The 18115-nt window shown below is 37.5% G+C and overlaps 1 pseudogene; it reads left to right on the forward strand.

Annotated features, from left to right (window-relative positions):
• The first annotated feature begins 8370 nt into the window (after positions 1–8370).
• On the forward strand, positions 8371–8740 carry LOC114620985 (annotated as a pseudogene).
• Positions 8741–18115: the final 9375 nt, after the last annotated feature.

Here is an 18115-nt window from a genome sequence, read left to right on the forward strand (position 1 = left end):
TTGGTTTGGTTTGGTTTGGTTTGGTTTGGTTTGGTTTGGTTTGGTTTTGGTTTTGGTTTGTATTTCCATTTCATATCATCATAGACCGCTTGTTTCTGACAAGATTAGAGTCATTTTAGTACCTCTGCTTTATCCAAACATGATGCTAAAATTGATAACTTAGAAACTGTAGTTTATCTGTGTGAACAACACACCCATGAAATGTTAACTTCATTTCTTCACCCCTCCTTATAGTTAGCAAGCAGAAACCATGCAGGAGTACCCCTTCAACAAAAGCAGATCCAAGAGAAGATAACAGATGGCATTTATTCTGATTCTGGAAATCCATATGCACCTTTGAATTTCTTTGTTTATAGGAAATATTGAAAAATGATGTTTTTCCACTGACAAGGGAAACAAAACAAGAAAACACACCTGGATTAAGAAGAGAGATGGTCTATAGAGAGACTAACAGTGTGTAACTTGACTTAAGGAAAAAAAGCTAGGTTTGAGGATAAATGTCATCACAATTCTGTAAATATGAATTTGGTGATTTATAATGTAAGCAATGAGTAGAGCCTCTCTAACAATAAACTTTTCATGTTAAAAATAATTTAGGCTGAATAAACTAAATATACTTTAAAATTCTGGGCAGTAACTCCAGAAATGAGATTTGGTTAGACAGTGACTGGCAAATGTTAGGAGAAAAATGCATATATTTCTTGATTCCTCTTTAACTTAAGAAGAAAAAAATGATGAAAAGGATAAACCTCTTAGGATTTGTCAAATACCTGAAGGACAGTGTGGCTCCCAAGATTATTTAGTCAACATTTTTAGATGTCTGCTGTGGTCCATGATCTGTGTTTAGGTGCTAAGAGTATAACAATAAAAACTAATCATTATTGTTTGAATGCTCACTGCATGTTGCTTACTGGGATAGGGTTTCATGTACTACTTTGGTTATTTATTCTAACAAGTGGAAGAAGTTGTCTCCATGAGGGTTTACATTGCACCGATAAAACACAAGTACCAAAATCCACTTGGGGAGGAAAGGATTTATGTCAAGCTTACAGTTTAACATCATACTCAATCACTGAAGGGAGTCAGAAAAGAAACTGGAAGCTAGAACTTAATGAAGCAAAGGCCATGATAAGGTGCTGCTTCCTGGTTTGTACCTCAAGGCTTGCTCAGCCTGTTTTCTTATACCACCCAGGGCCACCAGCCCAGGGATTGCATTGCACATAGTGAGGTAGGCTCTCCCACATCAATTATCAATCAAGAAAATTCCCTTCAGACATACATGACTAGAGAAGAATCCAGTGGTGGTATTTCCCAATTAATATTACATCTTTCCAGGTAATCCTAGATTGTCAAGTTAACATAAACAACTAGCCAGCACTGCAGATCATTTTGGTGTTGGTGCTTATAACTTCACATATGTATAATATTTTTTTTTCTATACCGTACTCTCCCCTCCTCAACTTGTTGATGCTCCTGTCTAATCCTTTGCAGATTCGTGACCTCTTGTATAACAATTATTTTTCTATGGTCATACACATACCCATATATAATATATATACATATATATTTATATACATACATCCTATTGGATCTATTTAGTGCTGATTGTATGAACATGTGCAAGAGACTGACTATTGGGATTCCATAACCTCTCAAAGAGCTCATCCCTGGAGAAAACTAACTCTCTTGCTCCATCTAAGGTTGGGGTCTTTCTTATGATGTTTCCCCATTTTTATTCACATGTTTATTGTTGTGACCACTGTGTAAGAGTTTTTTGTGTAACCTTATTGTTGAAATCTCATGTGTACAGCATCCTTGTCATGTCTAGAAGGTACTACTGACATTGGTCTTCTAGTTCTTACCAATTTTCTACCACATTTTCTATGATGGTTCCCAAGCCTTGGGTATAGAAATTATGTTGTTGATAGATACATTTTTCTATATCTATTTAACACATGAGAATCCTGAGAATTAAGTAATTCTCTGGGATCACAATATTAGAAAGCTCAAAGCCTGAGTTTGATGTTAAACATAAAATTTACCAGACAATGACTATTGGCTATCACCTTCGATGTAGTCTTATACTCAAAAAGCTTGCTATTTACAAAGCAAATGACAGGTTTCAGCTGAGTGGAAAGAACCAAGGAAGAAAATAACAAAGGCCTTAAGCAAAAGTTTAATATTTTCGTTTTTAACCTTCATATGCCAGTACGTTGTTTTTACTCAGACATGAGTGGAACCCGTATTACAATAATGTTTAGAAATAGAAATAATCTTTGAGTCAATCCTTGGACATTGTCTTAGTTAGGGTTTGCATTGCTGTGATAAGACACCATGGCCAAGGCAATTCTTATAAAGGACATTTAATTGCAGCTGGCTTACAGGTTTAGAGGTTCAGTCCCTTATCATCAAGATGGGAATCATGGCAGCATCCAGGCAGGCATGATTCTGGAAGAGCTGAGAGTTCTATTTCTTGATCTGAAGGCAGCCAGGAGAAGCATATCTTCTAGGCACCTAGGAGGTAGGTCTCAAAGTCCATCCATACAGTAACATGCTTCCTCCAACACTGGACCAAGCATATTCAAATCACCACAGACCTCTACCTAGTCATCCTCTTCATAAGTTATTATGGGCTGAGGAGGGATTATTCTCAAAGTCAGCACCACCTAATTTTTATTCATTTTACAGTTTCCTACCCGAGAAATGTCCAATAATTTAGTGGCTCTGCAAATAGCTGGGAGACAGAAAACTGAAAATTTTCATATGAATGCATACATCAAAACATCGTGTTGTATAATTTAAATATATGTGGATTTTTGTCAGTTTATACATCAATAAAACTCTTTCTAGACGAAATGCATGTGTAATCAAATACATACACAATAGCATTAAGAAAAGATGCCTGACCTCTGTGGTCTTTGAGGTCCCCTTATCTATAAAATGAGAACAATGTTTTTCTTAAAGCATGCATTATAGATTGCCAAGGCTCTAAGACATGCAATATGAAGACATCATCCCATGAAAGAATCAATAGCAGTGTCTACCCAGAGGGTTATTGTGAGGATCAAATGAACTCAGTGAAGGGTTTACCAGACATCCCCACTCAGTTTTCACTGGAGCTAGTTCAGGAGATAAAATAGCTGACAACAAAGAACATATTCCTCTACTGATGAAGCTTACAGTGTAGTCTGAAAGTAAATGAATACAGAGGAATTGCATTCACTTAAACATTGCTAACTACTAAGAGGAAGCTATAACTAATCTCTATAATGCTGTCTGTGTAGCTGGGAACACAGAGATGAATAGATGAGTCATGAATGACCTCATTGAAGAAATGATAGTTGAGCAGAGCCCTGCATGACATAGAGGATTTTATGATAGAAAGATCCAGAAGCATCACATCTAAAAATAAATAAGAATAAACAGCAAATGCCATTCGGAGCAGGTAAAACTCAGACATCTGGAAACATAAATAATGCCACTGAGGCTCAAGCACAATGAATAGGGGAGAAAGTTGGTGAAAGAGAAACAGAAGGGAACATGAAACTGATCACACATGTTCTTTTGCACTGAGAAGGTAGAACATACTAGATAGCACTTCTCACTGTGACAAAATATCTGAGAAAAACAACCTAAAGTAGAAAAAAATGTATTGTGCCTCCTACCTTCAGTTCATGATCTGCTAGCTACATAGTTTCTGGGGTGTAGTAAAGGACTGCATGGCAAGAACCATGCATGTGGGGAACCAGAGTTGGCTACCTTGTGATGGCCAGCAAGTAGAAAGAAAGAGAAAGGGTTTGCAGACCAGATCAACCCTTCATGGTCACATCCCCAGGGACTTACTTCCTACAAGACACAACTTTTTAGTTTTCATCACTTTTAATAATGGCAAGAATTGATCAATGAGTTATGAAGTCAGAGCCTTGATGCTCTAGTAACCAATCAAGGCTTGAATCTATCAGCTAATTATCAAGACTTACTTTGGGGGAAATACTTTTCTCTCAAACCATTAACAGTGATTATTATGCTCAACTCTAATGGCTGCTGATGGAAGACTTTAAGAAAGCACCCAGCATAAAACTTATATACATTCTTAACATCTGTTCTAGTTTCTAGAGGAACGAAAGAGGATGAGAAACCAAAAATGCAAAACAGGCTATGGTCCAGAAAAAAAAAAAAAAGACGGTCATCTCAGACATGGGCAGAATCAATAGAACATGAAGAGAAATAAACAAATCCAATATGATATAGAACACTTCATATGAAATAGAATGAAAGGGAAACATAATATCTGGTTTGAAACAGTAATAACTTGATAGTTTGTGATGCCATCTACTTTGAATATATTATATTCAAGATACTCTATTTTAACAATATTTAAGTGGAGTATAGGATTCTGGAACTCATGAAAAAAGTGACAGCTACTTACAGAAATGGATCTGTTCTTTATGAAGAGAAGTAAGTGAAATTACTTTCCTATGTCACGCTACTTCTTTTTCCTATCTGGTCATTTTAATAGTAGAGGCACAAATGATAATAAATTAGGGCAGTCAGAGTTAATATTTTAGTACAGCTTTTATAAAATAAATTTACTCAACCATCTATTAATAATGTCATTATTGTATTTGTCCAATTACATTTGCATGGTTTTGTTTAAATTTTTTTAATTCCAAAGAGAAATCTGAGGTTACTTTAACTGTAATGTATCAAGTGATAAAATTTGTTCTGTGTATGGAATAACATTTAATCTCTTTATTTTTATCTATACAGCAAAGTAATAGATTGCTGGCCACCAAGTACTGTTTTCTCATTTAAGGTTTGATCTCAAGTCTGGTTGAAAAATGACTGAATGATCCATCAATTTTATTGACTTAATTGACTCTTTAAAAATTTATCCTCTATGTCATTGAAACAACCTGGCATAAAAAGAAAGAAAATCCTGATACTTTCCCATTATCCTTAGCTCTATGATTTTGTAGCCTATCATTGAAAATCATGTGCTCCAAGAATTGCAGAAGTCTAGAATAAACTCTTTTAAATAGCTTTATTTTTCTTTGATAATTTGACATGGAAGAGGGAGTTCTGTTAAAACAACTGCAATCCTCTGCTACCCTTCATCCCCAAGGAGCTTCAGTGACTCATCTCCTGCACTCTTTGAAGGACAGTTTTCTTGATGAGATTGGAAAATACATGCGAATTGACACCTACCATACGTGAAAAGACAGAGTATCTTTCGCAAGTCAAAACCTGAGAAAGAGCTCAGAGCCCCTGTTCTTTTCACCGATACTTCTTTATTATCAAAAAAAGATAAAGAGAAGAGATAAAGGCAGCCTGCACATTCTGGTGCTTCCTGGAAGCCCACTCTTGCACTTTATAATATGCAAGTTTATCCTTTGTTATTATTCAGTAGCAGGAATTCTACCTGAAAGTCAACAAAGGTGAGGCATTTGGGGAGCAGAGAAACCCAGGCACATGCTTCAAAAGTGCCGTGCTGTTTTCAGATGGTTCTCAGCCGAGCAGTGTGCATCTTCTCTTAGCCTTTCCTGCTTTGGGACTCACCCTCTCTTTACCCACTAAAGAAAGGAAACAAACAGCAGAGATGAAAGCGAAGCCAGTGGTAGAAGAAAGGATGTTTGGCTTTTTTCCACTTATTTAAAGGATGAACACTCTGAAAGCGATGCCTTTTTTCTACTCAGGGTTTCAGCAGGACTGGAGGGAATAGAAATGTGCCCAAATTTTATTTCTTTTAAAAAGAGTCCTATTAAGACTATCTCATAACCTTACCCCACAAACTCAAATTCATACAGCAATATCTTGGCCAGTAATCATGGGGTTAAAAGGCTACAGAGGACAAGACTTATTATCCAATAAGAACCCTCAAAAAAATTAGTTTTAAGTAAGTTTCCTATTCCCAAGACATCCATTTTTTTTTTTTGCTTTGCACATAATGAATCTTATTTCCTGCAAAACAGCAACTCTGAACTTGTTCTTTTTGAGATATATTTTTATTTTACACCTTTGTATCTAAGGTATATCATCAATATTACAATATCACCTTTGAGCAATACATGGTCTTTTCTTTTTATTTATTCATTTATTTATTACCTAAAACTAAATACATTAACATGCACTATATAATAAGATCTTATTCCATTTATATATGCTCCTAAATAACCAGAGGCTTAAATTATTTCACTTGTATGGACTACGAGTAATTTATTTATGTAGAACCTTGGACAATTTAAGATTAACTCATAATAGGGTTACCAATTTTCATTTAAGTTGTTGTACATTGCTATAGTGCATTCATTTTTAAAGCCACATGGTCTTCCATCTTTTTTTCTCAGTGATCATTAAGTTTATTCTAATTGTTGTGATAATCAACAGACCTGTTACTAAATATCTTTTAAGTCATGCCTGCTTGCAGGATTTTGTGTAAAAGCCCTTTAGAATAAAATGGTGCTGTTATATGGCATTGGTGGATTTGGTGAATTTACTCAATCAGTTTTCTACCATTCCCAACAAAAACATTGAGAAAGTAACTAAGTGCACATTAAGTTCATGCTGCAGAACTATGAGATGAGTTTCACTTTGAGCACAAAAACAAGATGAAACATCTCTCTGCTTTGTGACTCAAGGTAGTTTTAATAAAGAAGTGCCATCTCCTAAGTCTCAGTCACTGTTCTATTGATACAAAGAGACACCATGAATAAGGTAACTCTTATAAAGGAAAGCATTTAATCGAGAGACTTGCCTACAGTTTCAGAGAATTAGTCCATTATCATCATGGAAGCAGACAGTAGCTGATAGCTTTACATCCTCAGTCAGTGGTCAGGGAAAGCTGGAGAGACTATAAGCTTTTTTTTTTTTTTTGTACTTTATTGATTTATTGCTGTTCTTTTTCTTATTAATTAATTATTTTATTTATTGACTTCCCAAACATTGTCTACCACCCAGTCCCCCCTCATAAAGGTCTTCCCCCATCAGCCTTCCCTTTGCTTCTGGGGGTGGGGGGCCTTCCTAAGGCATCAAGTCTCTTGAGGATTAGGCACATCCTTTCGCACTGAGGCTAGACAAGGCAGCCCTCTGCTACATGTGTACAGGGGGGAGGGGGCTCAGACTAGCCCCTGTATGCTCTTTGATTAGTGTCTTAGTCTCTGGAAGCTCCCAGGGATCCAGGATACTTTGGCAGGGTTGGTCTAGGAATCCATCCTATGGGCAGGCACCAAACTCTGACACTATTACTGATACTATATTGTGCCCTATTATTGTGCTTGCAGACAAGAGCATGGCTGTCCTCTGAGAGGCTCTGCCAGCAGCTGACTGAAACAGATGCAGATACTCACAGCCAACCATTGGACTGAGGTCAGGTACCCCTATGGAAGGGTTAGGAAAAGGATTGAAGGAACTGTAGGCAATTTTAAACCTCAAAGAAGACCCCATCTCCTGGACGTTGCAAGTGACACATCTACTCCATTGGGACCTCACACACTCCAATGAGGCCATAGCTCCTAATCATTTCCAAACAATTCCACTCATGAAGACCAATCATTCAAACATATAAGTTGATGGAAGTCATTGTCATTCAAATCACCAATCCCTCATACATGCTATAATCCATATCACCATGGGTGTTCCATAAGGTAACACGTGAACTCAAATTGGAATATTGAATGGATACAAAACAACAGTCAGAAACATGTTGCATTCATTCTTTTTTTTAATTTTTTTATTGGATATTTTAATTATTTACAATACAGATGTCATCCCCTTTCCCCTTTTCCCCTCCCTAGAACCCCCTATCCTATACCCCCTCTTCCTTTAAGCTTTTATACCGTTTTGATTACAGTTGCATTGATTCTTAATTCTGGAACTGTAGAGAGCCGTGGAAAGCAGAGACATGTCTGGCAATCCGATGCTCTCACAAGTTCTGTAATTTACTGTCTTTGTGTGAGGGAAAAGCGCGCGAAGTCACAAGCCCTTCCCGGGGCATATAGGATGGAACAACTTGGGTGATCTTTGTTAATAAACAATACAGATGTAATAGTCTTAAGCAACTATATGATATGTATCTGCACATACATTTATTTCAGTTATTCAGATGGCAACATTTAACTGAGTACACTTCCTTTGATTTTTTTTTATTTGTTCAAATTCAACACTGAAGTGGAAGAAATCATGTAATAGGTCACAGAAGCAGAGCACAAGCACAGCTAACATTCCATGAGTACTTACTACCTCCTAACTACTATTGTATGCAGCACCAGCTAACATCCCATGAGTACTTACTACCTTCTAACTACTGTTGTACGCAGCTCACATCTATTTACTAATTCTATAAGTGAAACCAACGGCAAAGAGTGCTTCAATATGGTCGCCTCCGTGGACCTGGAGTTGAAGAAGGCCTTCACAGAGCTTCAAGCCAAAGTTATTGATACTCAACAGAAGGTGAAGCTTGCAGATATACAGATTGAACAGTTAAACAGAACGAAAAAGCATGCACACCTTACGGACACGGAGATTATGACGCTGGTGGATGAGACTAACATGTATGAAGGTGTCGGAAGAATGTTTATTCTACAGTCCAAGGAAGTGATTCACAGCCAGCTGTTAAACAAACAGAAAATAGCAGAAGAAAAAAATTAAAGAGCTGGAGCAGAAAAAGTCCTACCTGGAGCAGAGTGTTAAGGAAGCTGAGGACAACATCCGAGAGATACTGATGGCTCGAAGGGCACAGTAGGAGTTGCTGGGAAACTTCCTCCCGTCTGATCCCTCCCATCCTGTCAAAGCAGGATATGTGCAGGGTGCTGCCCCGCTCTGCTCAGCGGCCTCATCTCTCCATCACCCTGAACCCCTGAGCTTTCAACAGAGGGAAGACTGGAGGGCAGAAGGAGAAAGCTGTCCAAGCCTGGCACTAAGCATGTGGGCTAGACCAGGTTAGACCAATAAAAAGCTATGTCTTAAAAAAAGTAAGTGAAACCAACTATGAAGCATCATCTTTTTTGATTTCCATTTGTTGATGCAGACATTAAGACACTGAAAGTTAAACTCACTACCCTTGGCTATACATTTAGCAAATTACAGAGGTGGGATCCAAATCCAGGAACTCTGATTTCAAAGCACATGTTTACATCATTACTACATTTTGACACTGCAGTGGTCATTTATTCCTTCAGGCTATATAGCCCCCATATGGACCACACAATCCTTGTAGCCTTGAATAAATCTTTTCCTTCTTTAGGGCTTACTTAGTTTTCTCTTCTAAAAAATGATAGAGATGAATTGCATGCTCTCTACCATAGCTCAAAGCTATGTTATTCCATGCCCTTAAGAATCTGAATATTTTATATGATTATCATTTTTTCATTTAATCCTAGCCAAATTAATACATGAATATGTGAAGTTGAATAGTTAAATATTCATGAGAATAATGCAATGTTATCACCACTTTTAATATCTAGGAGTCTTGCCCAAAAGTCATCAGTCACAAGGGCCAATGGCCAGTAAAGAGCCAGAAGACAAGAAACTGCGAAACAAAACAAAACAAAACAAAATCCTGGGAACAGCATGAAGTGGAAAGAGGCTCAAGTAAAAAAGAGATTAAGAGAAGTGGTTCTTGCTTGGAATTTGTGTCCAAAATATACTTTGTTAACTTACCCACAGACCACGAAAGCCACATGGATTTTGTCTGCAGCCTGCTCAGTATTTAGACCTCTGTTCTATAAGCATATTTACAGCGAGTGGCTATTGAAATCCCCAGCTGTGGAATTTTGAAGCCCCAAGCTGTATTTATGTGGAGGGCTGCTAATCCCTGATCCCAGCTCTGCTCAAGTCTGTAGAAACATTTTGTCTCTGTAGACAAGTCCTTGTAAATCTCTCCTTGTCGAAGGATTTAGTTCACTGATTGTCAGCCATGAGCTACTTCATAAAACAACTCACAGAGGAATAGAGCCTTCTGCTCTGCCTTTGGCGGGGAGCTTGTTACACTAGATAACCTTTTAATGACTGCATTCCATTTTAACTTGGCTCTGGAGAGAGGAACTAGAAAGAAAGGCAAGATCCTTCCTTAATGCTACATTTTTTTCATATTGTATCTACTGAGACAAATTAGAAAAGATGGATGGAGGTCGCCTTGTACCCTGGAATCTCAGGGCCTTATAACATAAAAACAAGCTGGTTACTCACAGATAAGATGACATTTCAGGGCTAAAGAAGCACTGAAATATGAAAAGACAAGGTTTCTAAACTGTAAGCAGCACCATATCCACCTCAGCCTTGGTTTTGATGCATACTATCAGCTGAGATGGACACTTTAAAGTCTGTTGTTGCACTTCTCAATGATTGTTCCTTATTTTAGTAAATGGAAATTACTATTCACCAAAAGAATGTTGGATTAAAGGACAGAAAAGAAAGCATACGGCTGAGCATATTTCTAAAATATTAATGGGAATCCTGTGGGTTTTTTTTCCAGAATCAAGAAGTTAGAGGAGAATATTCTCTCTATGGAAAGCAGGGAAGACGACAGCAATCACTGACTGGTTCCAAACAGAGCAGGACTACACTAGCATATTTCATTTTGATATTTACTTGGAAGATGGGGGTGAGTATGAAAATAAAGCAGAGTTCTAAGAACTCTGGCAAGGAAGAATGCTCTGTTTTGTTCTGTTTTGTCAGGTTTGCACTTTTATTAAAGCATGGATGAAATGTGCATCTGAGCTTTCTGCTCGTTTTCTCTCTGTGCAGCCCAGCTCTCGAATTGGTGACACTTCTATTCAGCTGGATTGCTCATTCCAGGGTGATGTTGTGGTTCTTGGATTTGCAGGTCTTGTAGGAAACATGGAGGTTTTCTCAGCACAGTAAGATCTGGAGCTCAGTGGCTAGCAGTGCACTCCTACTCCTTGACCTCGAGGACCAGAAATCTGAGTGGCAGCTAGCTTTATGTGCTCCCATACCAATGTTGGTTATCAAGATCTCACTCTTGAATCATTTTCACACAACCTTTTTTAGAGGTACCTCTAGGCTTTCTCTAGTCACACTATACTTTGATATATCAATTTACCTAGTACCAGTCAAAACTAATGGCTCCTATTTGAATGCTCTTACGTATCCCAAGAATTCTGAAGCTGTGATGCTGATGAGGAGACAGCTCTTCAATAGGCAAAAGTCACTCAGATGAGGTACTTAAAATCCTATAACATAAAGTCAAAATTAATAATGCACAAACTCAAAATTCTAGATATTATCTTGTATAAAAGATATAACATGATACCTTGGAAAAAAGAATCTAATTAAAATATGACATTATATGTTTAATTTTAAATATCACAACCAACATGTAGTTTGAAAGCTCAGGACATTAGCCCAATCCCTCCATTCCTCCACAGACAGAGAGGGAGAGACAAACTCACTAATCTAATTAGGACAATGAATACTTCTTTTTCTCCCACTAGAGATGTCTGCTCCCTGGGAGTTCACTGTGCCCATCTCCAAGCTAGACCATGTCAGTTTGTGCCCATTAGCAACACTGTATAATTTAATTAAAGACAATGTACCTTGATGGGAGTGTAAAAAAAAATCAATGGAGGTTTTTGAACTTATGTGATGAGATGGAACCATCAAATACATAAGCACTCTATCAGAAAGTTTGCCATAAGCCTTCCATAGAGACTCTCTCCATGTACACACACTCTAAGAAAATATGAAGAAGGAAGTAGGCTAAGTTTCTGCATTAAATTGCTTCTCATATATATCAAGCAAAGATCAGCAAGTGTTTTCTCTAAATGGTTAAGGAGCAAATGCCATGGTTTTCACAGGTTTTTTGGTCTTCATGCTACATGTTCAAAGCCACTCAATTCTGGTACTGCAAACATACTGAGATGACTATTAAATAATTATGTGTGGTTGTGTTTTACTGATGTTTATGAATAGATGCCAGAATCTGAATTTCATTAAGTTTTACTTGACATAAAACATTATTCTTTAAATTTTTCAGTAGTTTAAAAAATGTTTTAATTTTTTTTTTAGCTCAGGTCTAAATGATGAGCCACGTGTGGCTTGGGCTATAGTATGTGAAACCCTTATCTTGAATTCTTTCTCTATAGGAAAATCAAAAATCTTACAGTCATTGATTATGTGGTATGGTTTATGTGGAGAAAGATGAAGAACTGGATCTACTTGAAGGAAACCAACTCAATGAAAATATATTAAAGTTCTATCTAACTATTAATGTGCAACTGTATGCTTTAAGTTAAACTAGAAAGTCAATGTATCATTACTTGTATTTTGAGTTTTATATCCCTTCACAGTGAATAAGCTATAAAATTCATTGTTCAATGTAGAACATCAGGCAAACAGGAACCATGTCTTCTTTATTCACCGCTGTACCCCTTACACTGCTACACTTGGAGCTACTGCATATAATTAGTAAATAAGCATTATTAGAATGTTATTGAGCAGCACCACATGAAGCTTTCTCATTGTTGTATGGATACAAGACAGATACAGTATCTGCTTTCATGAGCTGATATTTAACTGGCACGAGATAAACACACAACTAAACAGATGGTTCTCCAAAACCTAAATGTTCAACTCAATTACTGTGCAAGCCAATATTAAAAAAAAAAAAAATGTTAACAGCTTACTTTGAGACACTCCCTCTTCAGAATGTCAACCAACTAACATAATTCTCTTTCCTTGTCTATTATAACATCTCACACAGCATAAACATCAAAGCACTCTGTTATCCCTTTGTCCCTCTCTAATGCCATTAGTCAATACTCCAAAAGAAAGAGAAAAGACTACTAACCTACTACCACTTTTGAGAAAGACTGGTGTACTGAATGAAGCACTCCATGGCTCAGACTATATGAGCAGCTGATGCTCCATCTCCATAGCCCCATACCCTCACCTCTGGAACCCATGTAACTGAACAAGAGAAAGATAGAGCAATGGAGAAACTCAACCTGTCTTTGCTGGTGTCCAGGCTAACTTTGAAGATGGAGAGGGTCACCACCCAGGTTATAGAAGTATTGTCTCTAGCAAGGCTTAAAGGACCTCTCTCTGTCCTGCAACAGGAAAGAATTCTGCCTATAACTGAAGTGAGCAAGAAAATACACTATCTTCTAAGAGGTGTAGGAAAAAAAATGCAGTCCTGCTGTACCTTGATTATGATCACAGCGGGTCTCTTAATAAAGACAAAAATCAGACAGACTGTCCTATAACACGTGTGACAAGTATGTGTTGTGTTAAGCTGATAAATTTATGCCCACTCATTACAGCACTGACTTCAAACAAATACAGGCTGAGAATGCCTTTGAAAACCACTGCCCCATCTGTGGAGAGAGAGATTTATGCCAAGAAAATTGAGTCCTCTGTGCCAGGTAATTCATTTAGCAATCTCTCTAATGATAGTATTTTTAAAAGAAACTTGTAATGCTAATTACCACCTAATTATTTCAAACAGGGTGTAATCATGGGCAATATTTCCAGAACATGCAATACAATTAAAGTTACAAAGTCACTTGGATTATGTGAGCAAAGCAATCAGATGATAAATATCATCTTCCTGAATCAAAATTCTCACTTAGACCAATAATAGATTAATCTGTATGTAAATCACATCACCAAATTACAACTTCTACTTAACATTCTGTCTGCTTTGGGGGGTGGGGGAAGCATACACGTTTTCCTAACAATAAAAACTGTATAGAACAATTGAAGAAGCATTTACTGTAGTAATTCCCCCATGCTTCTGATTATATCTTACAACGTTCATGACTCTCCATTCATTTTTGAGCCTGCTTCTTTGACTTAATGCCATCTCAAGATATCCAAAAAGCACTAATTTGCTCAGCAGAGGAAAGAAATGGTATTTGTTTACTTTTACCTTGAGATACTTTTTAGAAGTTTGAAAGTTTCCCACCTCTGCTGAACTACTTGTTTTTGTTTCTTGATCTTATTGTCTACTATCACAATGGATACCCAGGGACAACAAACACAAAGTCATTACTCAAAGTGTCAAGAGTTTGTTGAGGAGCTAGCCAAAAGAGGTGAACTGAAAGTCTGTTTGGGTAAAGTAGAAGATAAGATACACAGGATGCTGTGGGTGACAGAACCTAAAAGAAAGGTGAGAAAACAAGAAACTCTGAAGTCTGAAGCTGTTTCTAAAACCCCAGATGCCAAACTACATGTGGGAAAAGACTAATTTATAGTCTTGTCTACTTGTTGCTGGGTTTGGGGCTTTAGAAGAGATTGAGTTAAGTAGGCTCTGAACTTCCCAATAAATTTTTTTGAAGTAGTGGGGCCTCCACATAGCTCTCTCTGTCTCTCTCTCTCTCTCTCTCTCTCTCTCTCTCTCTCTCTCTCTCACTATTAACTGTGTAGTATGCTGATACCAGCTAGCAAAAATCACAGAATTATATTGGCATAATCTTTTCCCAAATGTCCAATCATGGCTGTCACATTGGTAGTTTGAAAGCATTTGTAGTTCAACATGGCTGTTCAGGCAATGGATCACATCCAAAGACCTTCTAGGTCTGTGTGATATGGCTAGAATGACACACTTTTAATCCTTCTGATTGGAATAAGGCATTTGTACACATTTTAATCCCAAACAATGAAAGTAAAGTTACTATGTAGAAGGAAGCAGCCATGTTTGAAAGTTATGTCTAATTGATGGGACAACATGACAAATTAGAGTAAGATTTAACAGAATGAGTCAGAGATAGGGTAAGTCAACTCTCATGAGAATAGAGAGGAAAGAAAGGCTACTTAAGAGCAGCCCAGAATGAGTCAGGTGTTGAAGGCAGTTCAGTGAAATTCAGGCATTGCAGTGGAGTTCAGTTGTGTTCAGTTGAGTTCAGTTGAGCTCATGCAGTTCTGTCCAGTTCCATTCAGTTCATACAGTCAATGCAGTTTAGTTTGTGTAATTCAGAGGGAGTTTTCCCAAGAAAAGCAATTCAATGAGAAGCTAAGAGAAGCTAGTTTGAATCAGTCAGCTTGAAGAGACGTTTTGAGCCAGAACAGCTGAGTTAAATCAGCCATTCAGAGTTTAGAAAGAGCTAGAAAGGATGAGCTCATTCAGCAGTAAGCCTCTGTGACAACAATCACATCTTGTAAATTAAAAAAAAAAACAGTAGTTTTGTAAATATTCAGCCACTCCCAATCAATATATTTATTCTCGAATCTTGAAATTATAGATTTTTCTAAGAGACCAAGATTATCCCAAGAATCTTCATTTGGACCATCCTTACTTTATCTGAGTGTCATAGTACCAAATCTTCACAGAGCATCCTACTGAAAGAAAAAGCTACATAGTACTTCTCTGCATACCCCTGGTTTCAAATGCCCCATCTAGTATATTAAAAAATGCTCAGGGATCTGTAAAATTTACTAATGACCTTATGTTGACAAGCCACATCAAAAACTGTGAATCTCTGAATGCATAAAGGATTGTATAAGTCCTCAGGTAATGCTAATGTGAATCTGAAGTTTAGCACTATCCATCCTCTTCCCACTTTGTTCATCATACTGATTATCCTTATCCAACATGAAGACTATATGTGTTACTTTCCTACTACAGTGGAGGTTACCTGAAGTCATAGCATTGTATCATTATTCAAGATGGGTCATTTGAACCTTGTGTTAAGCCAGACACAAAGTACCAGTAGAAAAGTATATGTGGAAGAAAGAAAAAGTTTTAAAAAGGAGAGGGAGAGAAGATAAGGAGGAATAAAGAAAGATGAAGGGAGAGGGAGAGTTGAAAGAACCAAAGAAGGTGGTGTCTATTTTGAGTAAATTGCAACTCTGAAGTGATATTCAGTTAATAACTGATTTACTATTTCTTCAACACATTGGAGAAAAGGGGGAATTCTGATCTAGTTGAGATACTGACCACAGCAGCCAAGTGGGGGTCTTAGACAAGCATGACCATTTGAGATACTCAACATCAAAGTATAAAACTTCAATTCAATGTACAAAGTTATAACTGTCAACTAATATTCTTGTTTTGTTATTACACAAACCATCCTTATTATTGGATTCCTTGATGATCTTATTATTTAGGATGAAGCAGTACAGGAAAGAGTGCCATGGTGTTCAACTTCATAGCATGGCATTCACATCATAGAAACAAAGAAAGCTTCCCCTGGGCTTGAGCAGTGCACAGACTTCATGGCCATCCTATGATTCTATGAACAAGAAAGCAACCTGGAATGCGTATTATGAAATGAAGTAACCAAAGAAAAGCTCAAAAAATATGACTAAGGATGGAAACAGTAAGTACCAAGGAAGATGAGAGTCTCAGGAATTCTCGGGAACAGTTGCAAAGGACTTAGACTTACCAGTCATGTGGCCTGAGTACAAGAAGCTTTTCCTAAGATGAAGCTTTTTCTAAGTAAAAGGAAATGTCCAGAAATGTAAAACCTTATGTGATACAAGCTTGTTGAAAGCAAAGACAAGAACATACACAAGATGACCAAGACGGGCAGTGGTGATACACAACATTTGTTCCAGCACTTGGGAAGCAGAGGCAAGCACATCTCTGTGAATTTAAGGCCAGCCTGGTCTACAGAACTAGTGCTAGGACAGACAAGTCCTTGAATCCAGTTTTCTCTATCTCAGAAAAAAAATGATGGCCATGACACTATATAGACTAATGTGTCTGTAGCACAGTTTATTTCATAAAGAAAGGAATCTAAGCAATTAGAAGAGTTAGATATAGTGAAGAGCTAATTAAAGACTAGAAGGAGGCTGCTTAGGAAAAAAATAAACTCTCTGAAGAGAAAAATTAAATAAAGTTTGAACAGAGTTACCATCTAACTATAAAAACAAAGTTCTTATGGCTACATCATGAATAAATACTACCTTGGACATATTCTTATACCAGTTGTGATCAGGATCTACATCAGAATAAGTAGAGGACCTCATTGAACTGATATGTGTCTACTCCAGAAGTCAAATAATAGCTTCAGCATATGCTTTGATCTATTTTACTACATAGATAAATATCTTATTGTTAAAGTGCCAAATATCAAATACTATGTAGTTTTGATGATCCCCAGATTCTCAAAACATTTGTTCATGTATCCTGAGAGCCAGAGAATCATAGCAGAGACAGTAGGGACCTAATTGGTAGCAGATGGTGGCTTAGCATAAAGAACAGAAGCATGCATCAGGAGTTGTTCATGAGTACAGAACGTTTTGTGCACTTTCTTCTATATCTTTATTTCACAGAGATATAGTAACAAACTCCAAGGAATGTTACTTAAGGGGAAGGCCAGCTCATCCACTAGAAGGAAACAAAGGCAAGTCAGAAGCTTTAAACTACACTACTCCAGGTGTTTGTAACAAGATGACAATGATGAACAAGGCAGCAAGATTGTTTTCATCAATAACAGAATCATATTAGCATTTGTATCTCTTAAACCTTGATTTTGTTTGCTTACATCTGTTTTCTTAACAGTTCCTGATTTTTTTCTTTGTTCTAGATAATTCTTCAAAGAACAGCAATTTCATTTTGTATTTGAATTAACTGATGAATAAATGACTAGCTAGGTCCCTACCTTTGCAGCTCAGGAAACCCTGTGGAAGTGGGGGGGAGGAAGAATTGTCAGGGCCAGAAAAGTGAAGGACATCAAGAGAACAGAGCCCAGAGAATAAACTAAGCAGACCTTATAGGAGCTCACAGAGACTGAAGAAGTTATCACAGAGCCTACAAGGGTCTGTGCTATGTCCTTTGCATATATGTTATGGTTGATAACTGTGTTTGTGAGACTCCTAGCAGTGAGAGTGAGGGTGTCTCTGACTCTTTCAACTACTCTTAGGACCCTTTCTTCCTACTGAGTTGCTTTGCCCAGCCTTGATATGAGGATTTGTGCCTAGTCTTATCATATCTTGTTATGCCCTGTTCAGTTGATATCTCTGGGAAGCCTGCTCTTTTGTGAAGGGAAATGAAGGGGTGGTTTATGGGGACAGGAGAGAAACTGGGGGTTACTGGGTGGACTGGAGGGAGGGGAAACTGTGTCTGGGATGTACTATATGAAAGAAGAAGAAGAAGAAGAAGAAGAAGAAGAAGAAGAAGAAGAAGAAGAAGAAGAAGAAGAAGAAGAAGAAGGGG

The sequence above is a fragment of the Grammomys surdaster genome, unplaced genomic scaffold (genome assembly GCF_004785775.1).
Source record: "Grammomys surdaster isolate TR1022 unplaced genomic scaffold, NIH_TR_1.0 170, whole genome shotgun sequence".
NCBI lineage: Eukaryota > Metazoa > Chordata > Mammalia > Rodentia > Muridae > Grammomys > Grammomys surdaster.